This window comes from Caloenas nicobarica, chromosome 4 (assembly GCF_036013445.1).
Source record: "Caloenas nicobarica isolate bCalNic1 chromosome 4, bCalNic1.hap1, whole genome shotgun sequence".
NCBI classification, from domain to species: domain Eukaryota; kingdom Metazoa; phylum Chordata; class Aves; order Columbiformes; family Columbidae; genus Caloenas; species Caloenas nicobarica.
The window spans coordinates 70683657-70705296 of record NC_088248.1 but is presented as its reverse complement, the minus strand read 5'-3'; positions in this window follow the sequence as shown (position 1 = coordinate 70705296).

The window sequence follows — 21640 nt, the reverse complement described above, 5'->3', positions numbered from 1 at the left end:
CGGTCCACAGGAGTCATGTCCCATCTTTAATGCAAACAGCTCCCCCAGCACAAGCCCAGCTCTGCCCCAGCAGCGGTGCCAGCACCTCCCTGCTCCTCGCCAGGCCCTCACCGCTGCGGGTGCATGGCGGGGGCTCTCCTGCCCCTCTCAGCCTCCCCAAGCAGTTTGGGGAACCACAGGCATCCAGGGTCAAAAGCCAAACACTGGAAGCCAGTTTTATAGCAGACAATGTTCCTGGAGTCCATCAGCAACATCTTCAGACTCTGCCACCTTTAAAAAAAACCTGACTCCATGAATGTTGCTTGCATATACATACATGCACACACAAAAACACTTATTAGCTTAATAGGGTGAGTATCAAAATGTAACACTAAATTATCTGACATCTTTATTGCTTAGAATGACAGATTCAAACAAAGCTAACCCTTTAATTATGTTTATATAATGTAATTTGGCATAAGTCATAAAGCACCCCTTTGGCAATGCCAGATTAAATATTTTACATTTGCTTGGGCAGCACATTACAAGATTGAAAGCAGCGTTTTCGCCTGATTCTCCAGAGCAGCAACTGCAGCAGTATGGATGGGAAGGAGGTTCAGCACAGAGGCTCTCCTATGAGGGTCATTCTGGGCTCATGGGGACCCCAACCTCACACTCCACTTTGCAGATCCCCCCTTCACATCCTCTCACTGAGGAGACTGGCACCACTGGTGTTTACCAAGAGCAAAACAAAAGGCCATGCTGATGCCAATGGCACCAGGGGTGCCTCTGTTACCACTCACAGGCTTTCCTGGGGCAGTCACCATATCGCAGAATGCCCCGAGTTGGAAGGAACCCACAAGGATCATCAAGTCCAACTCCTGTCCCTGCATATGACAACCCCACAGTTCACACCATGTGTCTGAGGGTGTTGTCCAGTCTCTTCTAGAATACTGTCAGACTTTCTGCCCAGTAAGGCTTCCCCAAGTCCTCCTCTTATGTGCAAAAGTGGGGGGGTTTCACACTTTAGGCCACAAAAAATGTTGGCTGATGGGTTTAAGAAAGTTCATATCTGACATTTCAGAGACAGGGTGAAGCATCTTGAGCTGTTCTTGCAATAGGGCAGGGAAAAGACAGCAGTCTCAACATCCAGGTTCTTAGGGCCCATCTTTCCCGTTGCTCCTAAGTATCTTCCCAAGAAAAGGGAGCTCTTTACACCAGGCTTAGTGTCTGGGTTCCCCCATAGGAAACTCCCCAAAGGTCCCACCTCTGAGCTCTGTGGCCCCATTCTCCACTGGTGAACTGGAAATATTAGTGATACTCCTTGCCTATTTCAAAAGGATGCCAAAGAATAAACGTAGCCCTTACTCTCAGAACAGGGCCCATGAAGCCGCTCCTCCACTGTCAGCACATCAGGTAAGCAGATGTTGTTGAAGTTACAATGAAGCTCCTTGAGATCCAGGATAGCCACTTCACTGGCCACCATCAACTGGTTGCCATTCCCAAGGGTCTCCATTTTTCACAAGTCACCAACAACACTCCAGAGACCTCAGTCCACTCTCAGCCCTCTTAGATACACCTGCTCACTTTGACCATAAGCACATACTCCAACATATGTAAATCCACCACTCCCAAGCACCAGTCTTGTTCAGCTTAACCACATGGGTCCTCCAGAGAGTGATCTCTGGCCAGGTTCTGCTGCTACAATTGCATGGTAGCACAAAATTATATTAATAAACAAATTCAACACAGTAGGAACTAGTCAGTCCAGGAAGAATGTGGTTGCCGTTGGTAGATGTGGAACAGGTTTTAACACAATCAAACATTCTTCTATTAACTTTCTTCCATACTATATACTTCAACAGGCTCTTTATTTAGTACCAGTAGGAGCTTGAAACCATGCATCCACATGTTGAAACACTGTAAAGCTCAAAAATTTAACAGAATGCATTCAAATTTATGTGCAAGACAGACCTTCATACACCAAATACGGATGTTTCCTGGCCTGCACATCACTGCTACACAATGCTCCTTCTGCGACAGGGATCAGGCACCCTGCCTTGGTTAGCCCATGAGCTTCACAACGCCATCACTCCAATGCAGCCCATTAATACACCCATGAGCCTTAGTTTCTTGTTTCAGATAGTATTTTTCTTACCAAGAGGTTGTGGCTGAGATGGTTTTGTTTCCCATTTCCCAATGGGACCATCATGTGTCAGCTTTGACCCACATGATACCACTTGGCCTCTGCCTCTACCATATACCTTGCTCTCACAGTCTTGTAGTCAAGATGACAACTGTACCTTCACATTATTGCCTCTGTAGGCAAAGGTAGAGAGGAAGCAAGACAACAGTCTCACCTCTTTCTTATAGGAAATGCACTGACTCCTTCAAAACTGCAGAGATGCAAAAAGTTGAGAAGGAAAGATTTTACCCAGCCTCCTTCCCAATCTCATATAGTGTTGAAACTCCTTAACATAAAAGCATAAATGTCACACCTCATAGGAGATGGTCAAAGCGCTTTTGTTTGTGGTTGTTTTATTGTGTGTGTATGGTTTGGGTTTGTTTTTTTTTTTTTTTTCCTTGCCTTGCCATCTATACAGTGTGAGATTCTATCAGGCATGGTAAGATCTGCTTTTTTCTGAAGCTGCCACAGGTACGTAAAAACAGATGCTGCACTGCTTGGGGAGATGAGGGGAGGGAAAAAAAAAAAAGCCCAAACAAGAATGTGCAGGTGTTCAGCCCTGCAAAATAGATGGAAAGCCACATTCACATTCTGCTGGAGCACCCAGCATAAACTTATTGTAGCCCCAATACTTTGCTTACATTCAGATCTTACTGTCCAGAGCTGCCAGGCTGGCACACACACACACTTTGTCTGGTGTATTAGTTGCACAATGTAAAGGAGGTAGTAGTTTTAATTGCACGTTGATTTGGATGCTTCAAGTGGTATTTAAGTCCCTCATCACTCTCATAATAAAGTAACGGCTGTAGATACATCTATAACAAATGAGGATACAGCACACACAATGGGAACTTGAACTTCAGTAACATCTGAAGCCAAATGGTGAAGACTCAACATCAAAATAAATACAAAAAAAATTCAAGTGGTCCCCAAAACAATGCACAATATACAATTCAGAGCAGAACGTTGACTAATGGAAAGAGACCTTCAGAGCACGAAGCAGACCAGTGGTTTACAACTTCTGGAGTATGTCACATTTACATCAAAGTGTTTTAATTACAGAATGAATAAATCCACCCAGACAAAATATCCTTGGGTTCTTCAAAAACAGTCTTGACTGTTTAGTCAAAGCACTTTCCCTTTTTGCCTTCATATTTTTTTGCACACAGTAATTTATAAGTCAATTAAGACAGAATATGAGTTATGAAATATTTCCCTGTGCATAAGCACACAGACTAGCAAATCTCATTGAAATTCCCTTGAGTTGTGTTGCCCACACAACTTGCAACCTTAGCAAAAGCCACACAAAAGGCTTTGCTCCCCGTTGTTTACATGAGCGTTTTGGAAATGGGGCATACATTGCTATGCAGAACAGGAAAGAGACAGGAGTGAAATGTAGTTCATTGAGCTAATAAAACAGCAAGCCTTCCATTTGTTTCTTTATTCCCATAGAGTCATTTTTGTTTAAGACTTACACGCTCCACTGTTAGCAGAACTGGTGACAAGCATTTTCACTGCAGATTGTTAAAACATGTGGGCTAGTCTAGTTTTAACTATTAGAATGTTTCCCAGCCATTATTAATGGTAATGACTCAATTCATGATTTAAGAGGTTGATATGTAACAACAAAGGGACAGAAAGCCCTAAAGAGACTGGCTGTACCATCAATGTAACCACCTAAACTCATCCAAAGACTACAGCAACCCTAGAAAAACATGAAATTAATCTGAATTCAGGGGTTTCTGATGTTTGCAATGAGCTTGGCCAAAAGCAACTTAATTATTTTCATATTCCTTTACATAAAGTTACCAGTACTGCCTAACTACATGAGTAATAACAGACAACAAAGCCTCCTTCTCACACATTCAGAACTGTGGAAACACTCTTTCATGCAGCAAGGAACAGTATATATAAAATAATTAAGACGGACATCAATGAAAGCAAGAAGGGACATGAGCTTCAGGAAATCTGCCAAACCATTGGGGCTTCTGGCAGAACATCCTGAACATCTGCAATATACTCATTCAAATATGGGCATCAAACATCTCAGCAGAGATATCACATGCAGGTCAGTGGTCACACAAGACCATGGGACAGCAGCAGCCTCCTGCTGCCCTTACAGGTCAGCTTGCCCACTTCAACTCCAAGACAGCATTGACAGAGAAACTGAAAACAGATAAAATAAATTACGTAGCACAGAGCTCTGGGGAAAAAAAAGGAAAAAAAAAAGAAAAAAAAAAAAAAGCAAGAAAAAAAAAAAGCGAGCTATCAGAGATGCCCATCCTCATGTCCCAGGAATTGTGGTTGTTCTACCTACATCTCTCCATCTCTGGAAGGGCTCACAGACCATTTCTGAAGACACAGGCAGATGGGAAGAAAAGCCCAGATGTCAAAGAGTGTCTTGTTTTCCTCCATTCCCAAATATTCAGATGAAATGAATGAGGAAAAAATCCAACTTTATTTTTTGTGTACCCCTAGAACATAATGGCTGCAGCAGCTTAATACTGCTCCATACATTTGTGATGCCAATACCAAACCTTATTTACTACTCTAAAACCTATTGAAGGCAGAGGATCACCTTCTGCTGATCAGAGAGCTGTAGGCCAGGTCCAGACTGCTTCCTTTACCTCTTGCCAATCTCAGTTTATCCCCTCCTTTTTGAGGAAAGAAGGTGAAAGGTATCAACGCTCGGTCTAGTTTTTCAGTTGACTCCAATGGAATAGCAATCATTCACAGAAAGGGATAATGCCACTAACAGGAGAACTAGTGTTTTTCTTGATTTACACCAGACAGGGATGAGATCCACCATCACCAGGCAGACCATCAAGGGGTGGATGAGGCCTCAATAACCGGGTGATTTCAGTGTGTTTTAGTTATGAACCTCACATTTACATCAGAGTAACAGGAGAAGGTATGGTCCTCCACAAAACCTCATCTTCACATGGTTGTGTGTGCTGGGGGGATTGAGTGAAGCATCCTGAAAGGTTTTCAGGAGAAGAACCAAGCAAAGATCCTTTCCACAAGAAGATCCTTTCCACAGGAGCGGGGCTCTTAGCACAGCCCCAAACAAGTGGAAAGAGTCAAAACCTGCAACTAAGCTGGTGAAGACCGTTGGAGGTACCTGGGAAATTTCCTTCTGGCAATGCAATCCTTTTCCTAAGCACTCACACATCACCACGCACTTCCAGCCTAGCGTCAGCAGAAACATCTCCCGTGGAGCAGAACTCAGAGCTAGGTATTTGAACCAACTTATCTTTTTTTCCTGTTTGTTCCTCTATCATTGACTCAGAGTCAAAGCTCCCTTCCCATGCTTTCTCCTTGCACATTCACACCGTGTTCCCAGCTGGTTTGGTCCTTGGCAATTTTGGGTGGGTGGTCACCTCAGGTTTACTCCTGTGCCCATAGCCATGCAAGCCGTTTGCCTGCAGCAAGCACAGCTCTGCTCAGGAAGCTCGGTGGCTACCAAGGAATTTGCAAATTTGCAAGCCGGACTCCCCGAGGAAAGTGCTTCTGACACACACACGCTGGAATTAAAATCAGGTTTCATTTCCCTCTCTGTGTCACACCAAGTAAATCATCATTTGCCTCATAAGTGAGGAGCCTGGGACAGCCACTTCCCCAGCAATAAGCCTTAGAGACAGAAATAACACCTACCAGTAGTGAAAGATCTGCTTTCATTAACATTCTAGGTGTTTTAACCTGGTCTTTCTTCTCCCACCCTCTGCATGTTCTGTGCTCATAATGATTAATCGCTTCATAGCTGACGGCAGGGTTTAATCCTGCAAGCACAAATTCACATGTGCAGTGATGTGATCTGTGAGGTTTGAGGGATTAAGACCTTGAGTCCACCAAAAATTTTCACAGAAGTATAATTATAATTAGACATGCAGCTACATGAGTGTTTCAAGGTAAGCACATATGCTCACAATTCGTTGCAGTTTTTAAAATCAGAAAAATTGTTCAGCATCGAATCAATGTGAGGTGCCTGGGCAGACATGCACAGAATAGAGCTGATTAGAAAAATCACTTTTTAGAGATCCTCCTGTTGATTCTTTACCTAATCCCTCCTCAACCTGCAAATCCTTCCTGAAGAAGTGACTTTCCCCTATCCGGCTTTACGTTATTGCTCCTCCTGGGCTGAGCCCTTCCCGTCACCACCACCAGCTGCTTTAGTCCCAAACAGGACTTTTCAACCAAGATGCTAAACTTTTTACCTACACAGCTCACTGCTTTCTTCCCTTGCAGCCCAAAGGATAAACAAGCATTAACATGCTTGTTTAACATCTTTTTTTATAACATTTATTTTTTTTAATTGTATGCTTGTTCACCTGAGCGCCTCCTCTTAACCCAGAAATTGAGAAGAAAAGATCTCTGTGTTATCTCCAAGATGACCTGCCTGGCACAGTGTTGGCTCAAGAAACAGCCTCTTGCCCTCTGCTGAGATCATCCACCTCCCACACTTGGTTCAGCCAGGTCCTGCTCCCTCTGCAGCTCAGACAAAACCCCAACCTGAGGCTGCTCACCAATAACCACAGGTCACAGACCAAACGACAAGCAGGCACAGCAGTGAGGAAGGCACAGGAGGAATTCCCAGCAGCAAACTGCAGCTTTTCCTGCCAACACCATTAAGGAAACAATTTATAAAAGAAGTGTTCATCAAGCAGCTCCTTTTACAAAGCCTTTTTAGTCAGACATTTTCCTTATCACCTGCTGCCTCTGCATCCCCAGCAGCTGCTTCTGATCCACTCCTCGGCTCTGCCACCAAACCCATCCTTCACATCTTACATTTCCCACATCAGCATCACAACTCCTGTACTTACAGGAATCCGGCAGCACCAGCCCACGCTCCGCCTGGCCAGCTGCCCAATGCTGCTCCACTCTCCCACACGCTTTTGATGGGCATTTTCAGCTGCTTTTCCAATTAAGGGCTGCACAGCAGAATCAAACTGCCCTGATTACACCCCTCAGGGCTCTGGGGTTTAGAGATGAGCTTTCTCCAGGTGAGTCTAGTTGCAATTACTGGATGAATAAGACATTTCAGCTGGGTAGTCCCCCAGCCTCTCTGCTGCTGGGAACTGTAGCCCTGTTGAACACTACCTGAGACCCGTTGCTATTGCTTCGGGCTTTCCTCCAGCTCCACAGCAACAATCAGATCACTGGGGTTGCACTTGCGCTTGCACACTAACCTTGGCTTCGGACCATCAGATGTAACCCTTGGACTATGGTACCCACGTCCTGTTTCTCTTCATGATGTCTAAAAAAAATAACTAGCTGCACTAAATTATGTGAAGTTCTCAGTGATTGATGAGCTACTGCAAGAGGTGACTGCCAGGTGAGAAAGACCGAGTAAAAGGTATCACAGCTGTACCATAAACAGCAATCCTGTAGCATCGCTGAGGTTTTCTAAAAACACTGGGAATGTACCTGCACCTTTGCCTTGCAGGGTCTGTGCTGGTCCGCGTCCTTTTTGACATCTGGGCTTTGAGTCAGCAGGACAGAAATGCAGCTCTCGCACCCTGTGCAAGATTGTCCAAGTCACGTTTACCCTGTAAAAAGTAACCTGAGCCTGTGTGCACAGCCTCCTGCTGACGAACTGAAACTATCATGGGTATAAGGAAAACCTCACTACATTGTATAAATTTTGCCCCCTTCTGATGGTACCAGTCTTCAGCTGGTATCAGGGGCTACAGCTGTAATTGTTAATGCACAGAAGGAGCCAACTAAGTTTGATTTAACAGCAAGCAGTTTGCTTAATGAAGCAAAGTGCCAAACAGAGAATTATTATTCATTCCCCTTACTAGAAGCATAATACTAGTTAAAGCAACAGCAATGAAAGAGGAAAACACATATTTAACATTTCTCCATCAGTCTGAAAATAAGACTTATTGTTCTAGACCCTTTTAGAAATATTCGCTCCCTTCAGATCATGCATTCTGGGTTTTGAGTGAAAATGAACTGAGATAACCAGTATTTAAATGTCTATATAGAAGGCTTAATTCCAAACCCACAAAAATAGCCTTGAATGTTACCTCCCCAGTTATTCGCTGCACAAAAATTTTGCTTTCTTAAGACTGGAATTATTAATTTCTGTACTGAGTGGCAGCTGGTCGCACAGTTGTTTCTAGTGAGAATTTATGCTCGGTCCAGGCAGAGGAAAGGAGCTGGAATTAACCTCTTGTTCTCTGCTACCGGTAATTACCTTTGCCGAAGAGCAGAACACGCCTGGTGCGGAGCATCCAGGCAAGGCACGGCAATTAAGATCCATGGCATCAATCAAGATGTGACAGCATGAAGGGACAAATAAATCACTGAGGGAGAGATGACGTGGGGAAGGGTAAGAGCTATAGGTGATGCAAGCTGATGAGTGTGTGGCCAACACCAACTGTGCTGGAGCTGTTTTGGTTGGGATCAGTTGAACATCTGGAGTTGAGCTGGGTTCATGGTACAACCTGTGCTTTGGAGACAGGAAAAATGAGACACAGAGAAGTTAAACTTCAGTTTTGCAAGAGCTTCGGGGGAGTGAGGCACCCCCTCATGGTAGAGAGTCCCGTCTAAGAAAGGTTCCCATGGAGAGTTAGTACCAGAGCTAGAGACAGTATAAACACATCCCAAATGCTCCTCTTCTGGCACTGGCATGGGGAATTTATATTATCCTTTACTATTCAGATATCTCAGAAGTACTTCTAGAGGAGGAATTTCTTTTCTAACTTCTGCTATTCTTTTTGAAGTGAAAAATGTACCTGTGTTAAGATGTATTACAGGTATTAATAAATAAATGACTTAGCAGAAACTGCTTTCGTGGAAAGTAATATACAGAAGGAGCCTTTCCTCTTAAAACTATATATTGGAGCTGGGAAAATAAAGAGGAAATCTTACTTTATGGTGTCTTTTTCTTTTTCTTTTTTTTTTCTTTTTAGAGGAAGCCAGAATGAGATTTGGCTGTTGAGGGTATCTCATGACAGTAGGTGGCAAGATGCCTCAGCGCTTCTGTGTGACGTTGTGGTGAGATTTTGTGGTTGGGAGGAAAGGGAAATGAATGCGGCAGCTTCCCAAAAATCATCTCCCAGGGTTTTATCTTTAATCTCTTTCCCGCCATACTCTGATACGGACTATATTGAGGAAACCCTGGGATCAGCAACGCAGCCCGAAGCGTATAACCACAGCCCGGCCCCGCTCGGCAGGAGCGGCAGCAAATGTCTCATCTCCTGCAGGAGCCTGGGCAAGCTCCTGGCTTTAGTTACATCTTTGCTGCTGCTGACCCGCAAACGCTGTGCACAAAACACCCGCTTTGGGCTGCAGGTTCCTCTGGAGTGGAAGGTGTAAGTACAAATCTTAGATATTTTAGCAGAAAAGGGCAACTGTCAGACAGCTGCTTAGTTAGGGAAGAGAAATCTCCTCTTTGCTGGAAAAAGTGAACATGCACAAATAAGCTTGCTCAGCTCCTCTTCCCTTATCCCAGTAAGGGAATTAACTGGCTAGTCTTTATACTATCAAGATGTTTGTTTCTGGTTTGGTTTCTCATCATGAATTTGAAGACCAGGACACACTTACATGTGGTGAGCAACAAATACCAAAGATGATTACAAGGACAGAAGCCACATAACGGAGGGGGAAGAAAAAACACAGCAACAACTGAGCGAAGAGAGACCATTGAACCTCTGGATGACAACAGAGCCAAGACCCATTAGGAGGCCAAGAGGCAGCCAACATCATTTAAACTGGAAAAAAAAAAAAAAAAAAGAAAAGAAAATACAGCATTTTGTGCAAGACTCTCACTTTGGTTTGTGTCCCACAGCACCATTGAGGTCAACGGCTTGTGGAGTCCTAAAAAACATCCAGGATTTTTGTCAATATGAGGTCTGCGGAAGTTTTTGTTAATGAGGAATGGGAGGAGAAGGCAGGAGAGAAGTTATCTCAAACGTGTGTAAGGCAACACTGCCAGCTGATCTGAAAGTGATAAAGCCCAACACCACCCATAGGGGAATTTCCCCTGCAGGAATTTCTCTGGGATTCTTCAACACCAGGAATGAGTCAAGTGCCCTCAAAGACTGGAGGGATGGTAGATCACCAGTAAAAGTCACGTTGTACTAAAAGGTGTAGATCTGGTGCATCTCTAAAGCCATCTTTTGATCTATGAAACCACATTGCTTCGGCTTAGACCCTCAAAGGTTCAAGTTTTGGTTTTTATTTTTTATTCTGGGGCTGATGCGGAATTTTAAATTATTATTACTTTTTACATTTAACTACTTTGAAGAGCCCATCCCTGGGGACCAGAAGTCCCTCTGGAAGCTGATAGCAGCTAGGAACACAAGAGCCAAAATCATGAGGTGCTTCAGAAAATTTTATACTAGCCATGAGGGACACGAATACTTGCACTTTGGGGAATACATCAAACATTAATTATGGAAAAGCAGGCATGCAGAGGTAAAGAAAGACATCCATGTTGTAGACAAGGAAATCAGCCACACTGATCTGCTACCCTGCTCCAGGAAAGCATTTCTTACACTCCCTCCAACTCACATTTGATTTTGTGGAATCAAAATCCTGCCAGATTCCAGCTTTCTTTGCCCTTCCCCCCAGTTTTTTTTGGACGGAATTACAAAACGATGGGCTTGATAGAGCACAAAGCAGCTGCAATCTATTTGGATTTCACTGAAGGACTCAATACTGTCTCCTGAAATCTTATCCTCCAAATTAATTCACGTCGGCTCGGGCAGGAAAACACTGTCATGCCAACTGAAAGCTGCCTGAGAAGACGGAAAACGTGGGGTGATGACACACGACGATGCTCTCGCTGTGGGGCTGGAGAGCAGCTTAACCTCACCCAGCATCGGGGGGAAAAAAGGCCAATCCAAGGAGTACTGACAAAAAGTCACAGATGCAGTTAAAATAAAAGGGGGTTGCATCCTACTTGGGCAGAGGAATAAAACCCATGAAGTCAAGAAAGTTAAAAAGCATTGACGAAACATGTCATCTTTTCAGTGGGAAAGGAGGAGGAGGAGAGAGTAACCCTGTGTACCTGTGCGGAGACGGATGAGTGCATAACGTTTAACGGAGGTGAAAAATCCAGGAGGCAGCGGTGTTAATAGAGATCTTTCTTGCTCAAAGGCAAGCAGAATAATAACATTATTGGATTTATCAGCTCGCAGCCACACAGCCGTTCCTAAAGCCAGAGGCTGCCGGTGCCGGGCACGCTCCCTCCCGTGCTGCAGCGGGGATTCACGGCTTGCCGACACGGGGAACTTAACCAGAACGGCTATTGCAGAATAAACTATTCCACAATCACCCTTCTGGAGCAGCTGCCTGCTCAGACCACTGTCTTCCACATTAAGAGTCATTTTACGGTGGATAATTAATGCTCTCGTCCAGAGCAAAAGAATTCCTCTGGAATACATGCCCTCAATAGGGTTCAGACGAACAGCAGCTCCAGAGTAGCTCTTGCAAGATAGATTATTCTGGACAAGTTTGCCTGGTAGACAAGCCCACAAATCCAAATGCTCCTGATCCATAGGCAGAAAATCCACGTGGTGACCAGGGAAAGGAGTTTTGTAGCTGATGCAATCAGAGATCTGCTGCCCACATCGGCGTCAAAATCTGCTGAGTGCCTGTCCCAGTGCTCCTGAAATCGAGGGGGATTCTGCTGCTTTAATATGAGGGAATTTAATTACAGCCAGCTGAATGGTTTTCAAGGAAAAAAGGCTTTTTATACTAGCATTTTTAAATCCCCTTCAGGTTTAACTGGGGATTTCTTTTTCCATTTACTTTCAATACAATGACAGCGTTTCAGATTTGGAAGGAAAGAAAATTTAGACAGAAAGATAACTGAGAAGACACTGGGAAAATTCAGGGAGGTGGACACATTTCAAGAACTACGGCCAGGGAAACATATCTTGTACTTTCCCATACAGTGTTGATAATTGTTTTCTTTGACAGTTTTGCTTCCTCACGTGCACAGTTTCCAAACTTTCCAGCAGAAAATAAAACTGCAAGAACTTTCCCAGCATCTCCTGCTCAGAGCTCTCCAGGCTGTGTACAAGGAACTCACCTTTGGACTTCATGGTATTTCAGTTTTATAGCAGCCTATGTGAAACTCTTCATTCTTCTCCTCCCCATCTTCTAGGAGAAAACTACTGCTGCTCTAGAGGAGCTGGTACCTTCTCCTGCTCTGAAACATTTACCCACTGCAGTGATGAACATTTCCCAAAGTACCCAGGTGGCTGTGGAAGGCAGTGATTCCAAGTGCTTTGAAAACTGGTTTGGTTATTCAGCTATTGGTGTTCCTCCAGTGATTTGGATTTTGCACCCAGAGTTCACAAGAGCAAACTACCTCCCAGCTCCATCACCTCCCAGGGTGGGCTGCGTGTCCTGGGATGGGGTTTGGGCACGTGGTGCATGAGACTGGTCTCATCAGTACCTCAAAACCCAGGCTCAAGCCTGACTGAATTAACTGCAGGGGCAATTCCAGTTTCTCCTTCCAAATCCAGAAGATTCCTTCCCTTTTCTGCTCATATCGGGGTCAGGAATTTGTACCAAGCAGAGCTGGCAGCAAGGTGGGATGTGGAGCTGGGTGGATCCTTCACAGGAGAATCCTGTCTCATCATTGGTATTCGCCATCGCTCAGCCCTCGGTACACAGACATCTCTAGGGCAGACAAAATCAACCTTAAAAAAAGCCTGATTTCTAGTTTATTGCAGACTCCATAAATAGCCAGTCACTAGGGATGTGGCATCCAGCCTTCATCATCTCTCCCTGCCTAATGTGAAGCAGATGTCTTCTATTAATGAACTAATTGCTAATTAGTAACCACTTCATTTTTTCTCCATCAGTTTTCTTCTCCAGTTCAGGCACAGAGAGTGCAGGCTGCATAAATAAGCCAGTTCTCATAGGAATCTATTGCATAGGGAGCAATGCAAAGGCAGCAAGGTAGGAGGCGAGCAAGGCAGGGCCTCTTACCAGACAGGGCATGTGATGGGCATGTGGGACACCCCATTTGCTGCTTTGCACATTTGTTGATTTGTCAAGTTGCTTAACCCTCCTGTATTTTGGTATCCCTCTCAAACCCTTGGTCATGACTCATCTGTCCACCTGATAAACATTAAACAAGGGGCAGGTCTCTGATTTCAGTGCTTGGCAGAAAGGGGCTGTGAGATTTCCCAGTATTTTTGGAAACTGTAACAGGGCAAAACGTTATAGTGGTTTCTTCTTGCTTGCTTGCAGTGACACAGAGCTGAGTGACATTTAGTCACAGCCAAATTCCCATGCCCAGCACAAACTCCTACAAAGACACTGTGAATGGGCTTTGAAAGGGAACAAGGGCAAAGCCAGACCTTGTGCTCTAAGCCACAAGGATGTGCAGGTTAAGCTGGTGTGGCATAAAACACCAGGACATTTGTTAGCATAATTTCATCACTAAAACCAGAATTGCACACCTCCTTGAAGCCAGGTTCACAAAACTGTAAAAACGTAGAGCAACGAGGCCTTACTCCATTGTCCCATCACCTACAGGACAGTGTGTAGGCATCGTGACAGTAACACACAAGTGACTTGGACAGCACAGTGACTGAGCACCACGTAAGTGTCCCAGACACAGAGCAGCATCACTCCCGAAAGCTAGATGGATGTGCCCTCTGTCCTTTGTTCACCCTGAATTCCCACAGGAAACTCCAATATTTGCCCCAAAAGCTTTCTCTCTGATGCGTCACTCTGAGCTGACACAGATACAACCCCGTGACTTTGGATCTAGGTGGTAAATACTTCATCCATGGTCCAGAGATGAAAAAAATCATGGTAAACATCCCATTTTCCTGGTGGGGGTTCCAGTGCATTTCAGACAACCTTCAAAGCAAGAGTCTGCAGCTTTGGATCCACTTCTGGTGCAGCATCCTCATCCCTTTGCTCCTGAGATGCTCGAGCAGAAGAGGGGAGCACCCAGCAGCTGGGACACACCACCCATGACCCTTGAACCTGGGACCTCTGAATTCCAGTCCAAAATGTTACATCCCAGGTCAATCAAGAGAAATAATTTCCTTCTGTGGTCTGCATTCAGAAACATGATGATGGTTATGAATTATTTCTAGAAAAGGGATGATATTCAAATTCTGCCTGGGTTCCAGCCACCACATTATATCTTTCTAAATGGTTTCCAAACAGAGACAGATTCCTGTGTTGGCTGCCTGACTCTCCTTTTCCCTTTCCCCCGATACCAAAAGATCTGAAAAGCTTAGGAAGCTATAGCCATGCTAATTTTGTAATACACTGGACTCCCCTAAGGAGAACTTACTCTAACTTGGTTCTTGGAAACAATTTCTCCTCTCATAAAACACCCCAAATTGTAAACCTTCCAATGAACTCCTTACATTAAGGCATTTTAAAGTTTTGCTTTAGTAATCATAATAAACAACTCCAGCCTTTGCAGAGCTTTTCATCCCCAAGGATCCCAGAGTGCTTCCAACCACCACGCACCAACTACAGACAGGGACGAATTCATTGTCCTGCTAAAAAGCAGCTGTTCCCAGGGCCACAGCTGGCCGTGCCGGGCATGGCTGTGCGAAGGGAGAACAGTGTCTCTGCAGCTCGGCCAGCACAGCCGCCCTGTTCCGATGCTCGAATCCGGCCCAAGTGAAAACGTTTCGTGTCCTCCACTTGCGCAGCATCATGAAATCAGAGGCTGGTAGGTAGTTATCAAGAAACGTACTATTAACTAATAATTATTGTTAACTAATAATTAACATTATTGATTGCACTGTGATAGGTGAGAGGCATCAGGCACAAGTTGCAACACAGGGAATTATAATTAAATTTAAGGGGAAAAAAAGTTGTCCAGGAGGGTTGTGTCACCTCCGTCCTGGGACTGAATCCTTGAATCGAGCTGGATGAAGCCGTGAGCAACCTGGCCTGGCCGAGACCTGCTTTGTGCAGGGCACCGAACGAGAGTCATCCCATGGTCCCATCCCAGATTCTTCTATGCCATAGTGCAATAACCCAAAGTTTGAGTGGGGCCGGTTTAAATTAACACATCGACTGCTGACTTGCAGCAGCTGTCACAGGCTGGCATTCACTGTCAGCTACAGGCCCAGCAGCCTCCCTCCAACACCAGAAACTGGTTCCAGTAATTTCACTGAAAATTAGGTTGATTTCTCTCATCTCACCCTGGCAGCTGTGGAGGAGCACAGAGCACTGGGTCCTGTGCAGCAAACCTTTCCGAATTTGCGTCTTCCCTCCTTCTGGTCCTATATTCTCTAGATAAAGCAAAGCAATGCCATTAACTGGTCCTCACAGCGACGAGCTGCTCGTTATTCTTATTAATCTGGACCTGCTCCAGCTCATCAGCATTAGTACTGAAGAACAATACCCAAACCTGGATTCAATATACTGCACTTCAGCCCTCATCAACACCCGGTGCAGCCACCTCCCGTATCTCATGGGCAGCTTTCCTAGGAAGCTGGCCTAGAAATCTCCTAAGAGGCAGACAAACGGCGTCACGCTGTCCCACTTGGATTAGAGTCTCCCATAGCTTCCAGATGTTCCTCTGTCACGCTGCAGCCTCACCAGCTGTTACCTCCTCTTTAGGAATTCGTGCACTGGATCACACCTTCTTGCTTACGTCTTTGCTGAAATTTGTCTTGCTGACGGCAGGCTTGTGGTTGACTCCTTCCGAAAAGTAGATTTCCTCCCCCCGTGTCAAGGAGTTGTGTGTCCTGTGCAAGGAACGACAACTAGACCTTGGTTTGGAGGCAGCAAGGCTCCACCGCTGCCTGGGGGTTATTTCAAAAGTTCACTTGCAGCTAACCACTTCTCAGCTCACACCAGATACTCAGGAGGTTTCCACGTGGGAAAGGCTACAGTGTGATGTAAAGACTTGGTAGCCAGACAGCAGCTATAGGCAAAGTCGTCACGTAAATCAAGTCTTCTGGGGCTGGGAGCCAGAGAGTGTGGAATTCAATATGGAAGATATCACTATATTTTTTGCTGATATCATTATCTTTTATGTTCTGTTTCGTTACCATCTGAAAATACTTTTTAACCCACTGATCTCACTGCGATCTGCAGCTACCCGATTGCCTTGTGACGCTGACCCTGAAGGAATCCTTGCCTGGTATCAGGCTCTGCCTGGATGTAGAAACAGACAGTGTAGGGTTTTAATCTGTTTTTGCATAACCCTGAGATGCTGTAGGCAAACAAACAATGCGACAATCGTAATAGCTGTGGAGCACTTTTTAGCAAACAGGAGCTCTGAACTATCGAGGCAGCATTTTAATCACAGCTGTAAGGCAGGAAGACCTGGGGCAAACAGAGTGGATATCTATAGATCGAACAAAAACCCCATAACCCATTGACTTTGGACAAAGGTCTAGTGAGTTCCAGCTCTGCTGCACAGCAGCCTCTAAACTGCAGCTACCAACACTGTTAAATAAGTTGAAAAAAAATCTATACTGCTATAGTTCACATCTAGAAAACACATAGGGCAGGAAACATGCGATTAGATGGTGAATCGAAGAACAACTTTTTGTTTAAAGTTTTGCCCCGTGTAGCGTAAATAATGAACAGGTCATTTATAACTTGTAAGATCAGTATGTACAAAAATCGCATAAACTTTTCAACTTATAACATTTCAAGGTGATAGGAATGCCATTATTCTCGCCATTGTAGCAACTGAACACACACCACTGCTTAACAGAAATGGGGAAAAGAAAAAAGAAAACTTCCCACCAGAAGTTAATGAAAATAAATTTAATTACAGGACTTAAAAAAAAAAAATAGCTGGACATCAACCAGAAAGCTTTCTGCTTAGACCTGGTTAAGGGGAGTATTATTTTTTTTTAATGCAAAGGTTCAAGTCTCTATTTTTAAAGCACATCAGTCGATGAGTTTAGCACTTTCACATTTGAACCAACATTCTATTAACATTTTTTCTCAGATCTTCTAGAACACCATATGGTAGTTTGCTCACTTAATAATAATTGCTTAAATTGTCACCAGTTCCATGCCTGTCATTAAATTTGCTTTACCCTGAATGTGCAAGTGAGACTCAACTATTTCACATTGTGCATTAACCGCGTGACCCCCTTGTTTCCATTTCAACACCTCTTGTTCAGTGGCGTGTTCATAGTGGTCCTTACCCCAGAGGAACTCAACAGGCTGGAGAAAGTGGCTGGTGGGAGCATCACGAAGCGGTACAAAGGCAAATGCAAAGCCCTGCGCCTGGGAGGAACAACCCCACGCACCAGTACAGAGTGACCACTGACCAGCTGGGAAGCATCTTTGCAGAAAAGGTCCTGGTGGAGAAGTTGACCACGTGCTAGCAAGAGCCCTTGCAACCAGGAGGGCCAACAGTTGCGTTAGGAAGCACATTACCTGCAAGTCGAGGGAGATGGTCCTTATACACCTTGAGTGCTGGGTCCAGTTCTGGGCTCCTCAGCATGAGACAGACATGAACATACTGGAGTGGATGCAGCGGAAGCCACCAGGATGGCTGGAGCTGGACCACGTAGTGTATGAGGAGAGGCTGAGCCAGCTGGACCTGCTGAGCCTGGAGAAGAAAAGACTTCGGGGGGACCCTGTTGCAATCTGCCACTACCTGATGAGAAGGTGCGGAGAAGACGGAGGCAAATCTTCCTGGGAAGGCACAGCAGTAGGGCAAGAGGCAGCAGACACTAGTTGAAACACAGGATGTACCCACCAAGATATTAGGAAAAAATTATCAACATGAAGGTGATCAGACCCGGGGCCCAGGTATTTGTGTTATCTCCATTCCTAGAGACAAGCAAAACATGACAGGACAAGGCTGAGAACAACCTGATCTGAATTTGGCCCTGCTCCGAGCAGAAGGTTGGATGACCCCAGGGGTCTCTTCCAGTCTGAGTTATTCTGATTCTCTGATTCATACCTTTTCACCAAGTTACTTTTTTTTAAAAACATGCCCGAGTCATTTGAAGCATCGCATCCAAACCGCTGAATCACTTGTGCGTAAGCCACCCTAAACTGACCCAGCGTTTGATGCTAAAAATGTCTCACACCAAAGAAATGAGAGTGGACTTTCAGTTTTTGCTAACTAAGTGTTTATAGCTCTGACTAACACATTTGTTAATCCCTTGAGACAAGAGCCGAATCCACCTTTGTTTGCACAGGAGAGCACACCGGCACCGGTGTTTTTACAGCAGCAGGAAAGTGCTGGGCTCTGTGGGAAGATGTGAGCCCAGATTAGAGATTTAAACCATCACAAGGGGATTGTATCTTCAGGAGTGTTTGGACATCACCTGTAGATGTGGAGTCACATGGAATGCTCTCCAGCCAAGGCAGGCAAAAAGCCCACAGGGCACATTTGAACACTGGGGCAGCAGTGTCAATACTCGAAGAGTTAATAAGCAAAAGCTACACCGGCCAAGAGGGATGGGGTCTGGGTAGGGCAGGACACGGGTCGCTAACAGAGAGTCAAGAAACTTTTGGAGGAGCTGTGCAGCTCCAGAGTTCACAGAATCACAGAATCCCAGAATGTCAGGGGTTGGAAGGGACCTCGAAAGCTCATCCAGTCCAATCCCCCCGCCGGAGCAGGAACACCCAGACGAGGTTACACAGGAAGGTGTCCAGGCGGGTTGGAATGTCTGCAGAGAAGGAGACTCCACAACCCCCCTGGGCAGCCTGGTCCAGGCTCTGGCACCCTCACTGGGAAGAAGTTTCTTCTCAAATTTAAGTGGAACCTCTTGTCTTCCAGCTTGAACCCGTTACCCCTTGTCCCCCACCTTCACACAGCCTGTAAGCAGCCCCACAAAGAAAACATTGTCGGGGCTTTTCCACCGAGCCAGCTGAAGTCAAATGAACAGAAACTGGCATTAGACAGGTTCGCCAGAGACCGTTCGGCTTTTTGTTGCTTGATTTTCCAAGGGTGGGGAATTAATTTATTTTACTATTTTTAAAGACTCTTTCCCCTCTCCCTTCTTCTGCAAGAAAACCCTCACAAACCACAGAGTGATAGCAGCAAACGAATACAAGAGATCACCAAGGGATTGTGGTGGATTCTCTTTCACTGTCAAATTTTAAACCGAGACCGGAGAACTTCCTAGAAATGATGCTGTATTTCGAAGAGGAATTTATTAGGGCAAGTCCAGTGGCTGATTGTACCAGGTCATTGGACTGGATAGCAAAGGTTTATTCCGGTTTGCAAGCGTTATCACGTTGACAAACAGAGAGGAGATGAAATATGGGGAGTGTGGGGGCACCGAGCGCAGAGACACGACCTTGCGTGAGCAGCGGAAGAAAAGGAAGATTTGAGAACCAGCGAGCTGGGAAATAGAGCCCGCGAGGGCAGAACAAGAAAGTGGGCGTAAAGAAACGCTGAGGAAAATGAGAAACAGGAGGGAAGGAGGGAAGAACCGCGCTGGGAGCGCGGTCGGGGGACGCCACCTAGTGAGGTGTCACCCCCGCACAGCCCCGCACCGGCTCGTGCTCCGGGGACTGTCCTTGTGTCTCGTTTTGCAGCTTGGAGGTAGCTCCTGGGGTGGGAACCTCGGGGGGATGCTGCTCCCTGTGCTGGAACGGGCAAATTGACTCTCCCTCTAGGCTGGGTGACATGTACCTGCTTTATCAACCACTGTGATATTGCTTTATATATATGTTTTTAAGGACTTTATCCCATTTTCTTGAAGTCCCCGAGTCTCACCAAGGACTTCGGTAAGAGTATCAAGGTTGGTGGTACAACATATCTCTCTTGACTGAGGATACCTTCATATACAGAAAATTAAAATAAGTACTACAGTACCCTGCTCACTCCAGGGTAAATTACAAGGAAGAAAGCACAACTATTATAAAACACCAACACCATCACATCTTGTGCAATCTGCTGTAGGTGAACCTGCTTTACTAGGTGGTTTGGACTAGATGATCTCCAGAGGTCCATCCCAATCCCAACCATTTTGTGATTCTGTGATCTCCCCCTTCATTTCCATTCACTGTTACAGATCTGTTTGACCCTGGCTACTCCGTTTCCCTGAAAATAAGACCTACCCCAAAAATAAGCCCTAGCACGATTTTTCAGGGGTTTTGGTGATGCTCGAAATATAAGCCCTACTCCAAAAATAAGCCCTAGTTACAGTTCATTTTAAAAGTCAATTTAAATAGTGTCCAGGCAGCTATACATGTAAAAAAGTAATAAGCTTTGGAGCAAAAATTAACATAAGACCCTGTCTTATTTTGGGGGAAACAGGGTGGTTGAGCTATTTTCCACATCAGATTTCTCTTGATCACGAAAGTGTTAGGAGGTACAAATAAGGGGTTTGTGTTAATGCTTCCTCCCCGTCATTTATTTGAGGAGTATTTTTGGGCTGATAACAGTCAATTCTCAAGTTTACAAGTCCAAAACCTAGACACCCAAAAGGATCACACTTTCAGAGCGGGGACAAAGGATTTTCTGGGGAAAAAGATGACCCAAGTGGTTTAGGTACACCTCAAACTCAATCATACTGAATCACTAGCTTGAGTTTAATCACAGAATTTGGCTGTTTAATTCTGGTTGCAGAAGGTAGGTCTAAAAATACGGATGCGTGTGCCTCCGTCTCAGTGTCATTCTTGATTTTGAAGGCTCATCCTAAGAACATATTTTCTGCTGAAATGCTGTGGCTTGTGCAAGGGCAAACGCATTTCCCTGTGCTAAGCGCACACAGGACTCAAAGGGAAGGATAAAATCATTCTGCTCTTAAAAGCATCGCAGGCAGAGACTGCACGGGGACCATGGCGGAGCTGGTGTGATCGTGATAGAGGAAGGTGAGAGTGGAGCTTGATGAAGGCTACTAATGACTGAATTTACTTAGACCAAGCACTGAAAACCATCTGGTGAGGAGACGCTCATTGGAAAGATTAATGGTCACTATATTTCAACTCTGTTTCCACCAGTGCAAAGCAAGGTGCTGAGAAACTAAAGTGCAACAAGGACTCCATAAATCTTTCCTACTTAGTCCCGCATATTAAGTAAGGGATCGAGAAAAAGGAAAGATTGGGGGATAGGAAGGATGGAGAAGAAAAACCTGCTGATTTGCTTACTACTTTAGGATATATTATCTGATTAATTCTGGGGAAATAAGTCTTCCCTTTACAAGTCAGGAGTAGGCTGCAGGGTTCCCCAAGGTTTCTGCATAACAAGTTGTTTATTCCCACCTTAATTTAGTAAGACTCTTAAGACTCCTTTATTATTAATATTATTATTATTTGTTGGTCGTGTCCCAGTTGCCCTTTAGCTCCTCACAGAAGTTCTCCTTTGGACAGTATCTGAAGACCTCGCTTAACCAAGGATGTGAAAACGTGGTCAGAAAATCCTAGGCAGGAACTTGGATGGTTCTTGGGCTGGAGCTGAGACAAAAGGAGGGGGAAGGAGAATCCGCAGCCGCTCTCAACACGCACGGAAGACCCGACATCTCGAACTACTGGCTGCAGCATTCCCTGAGACATAAATCAGGCCATTCACGAAGGGGGCTGCTCTGCCAATGT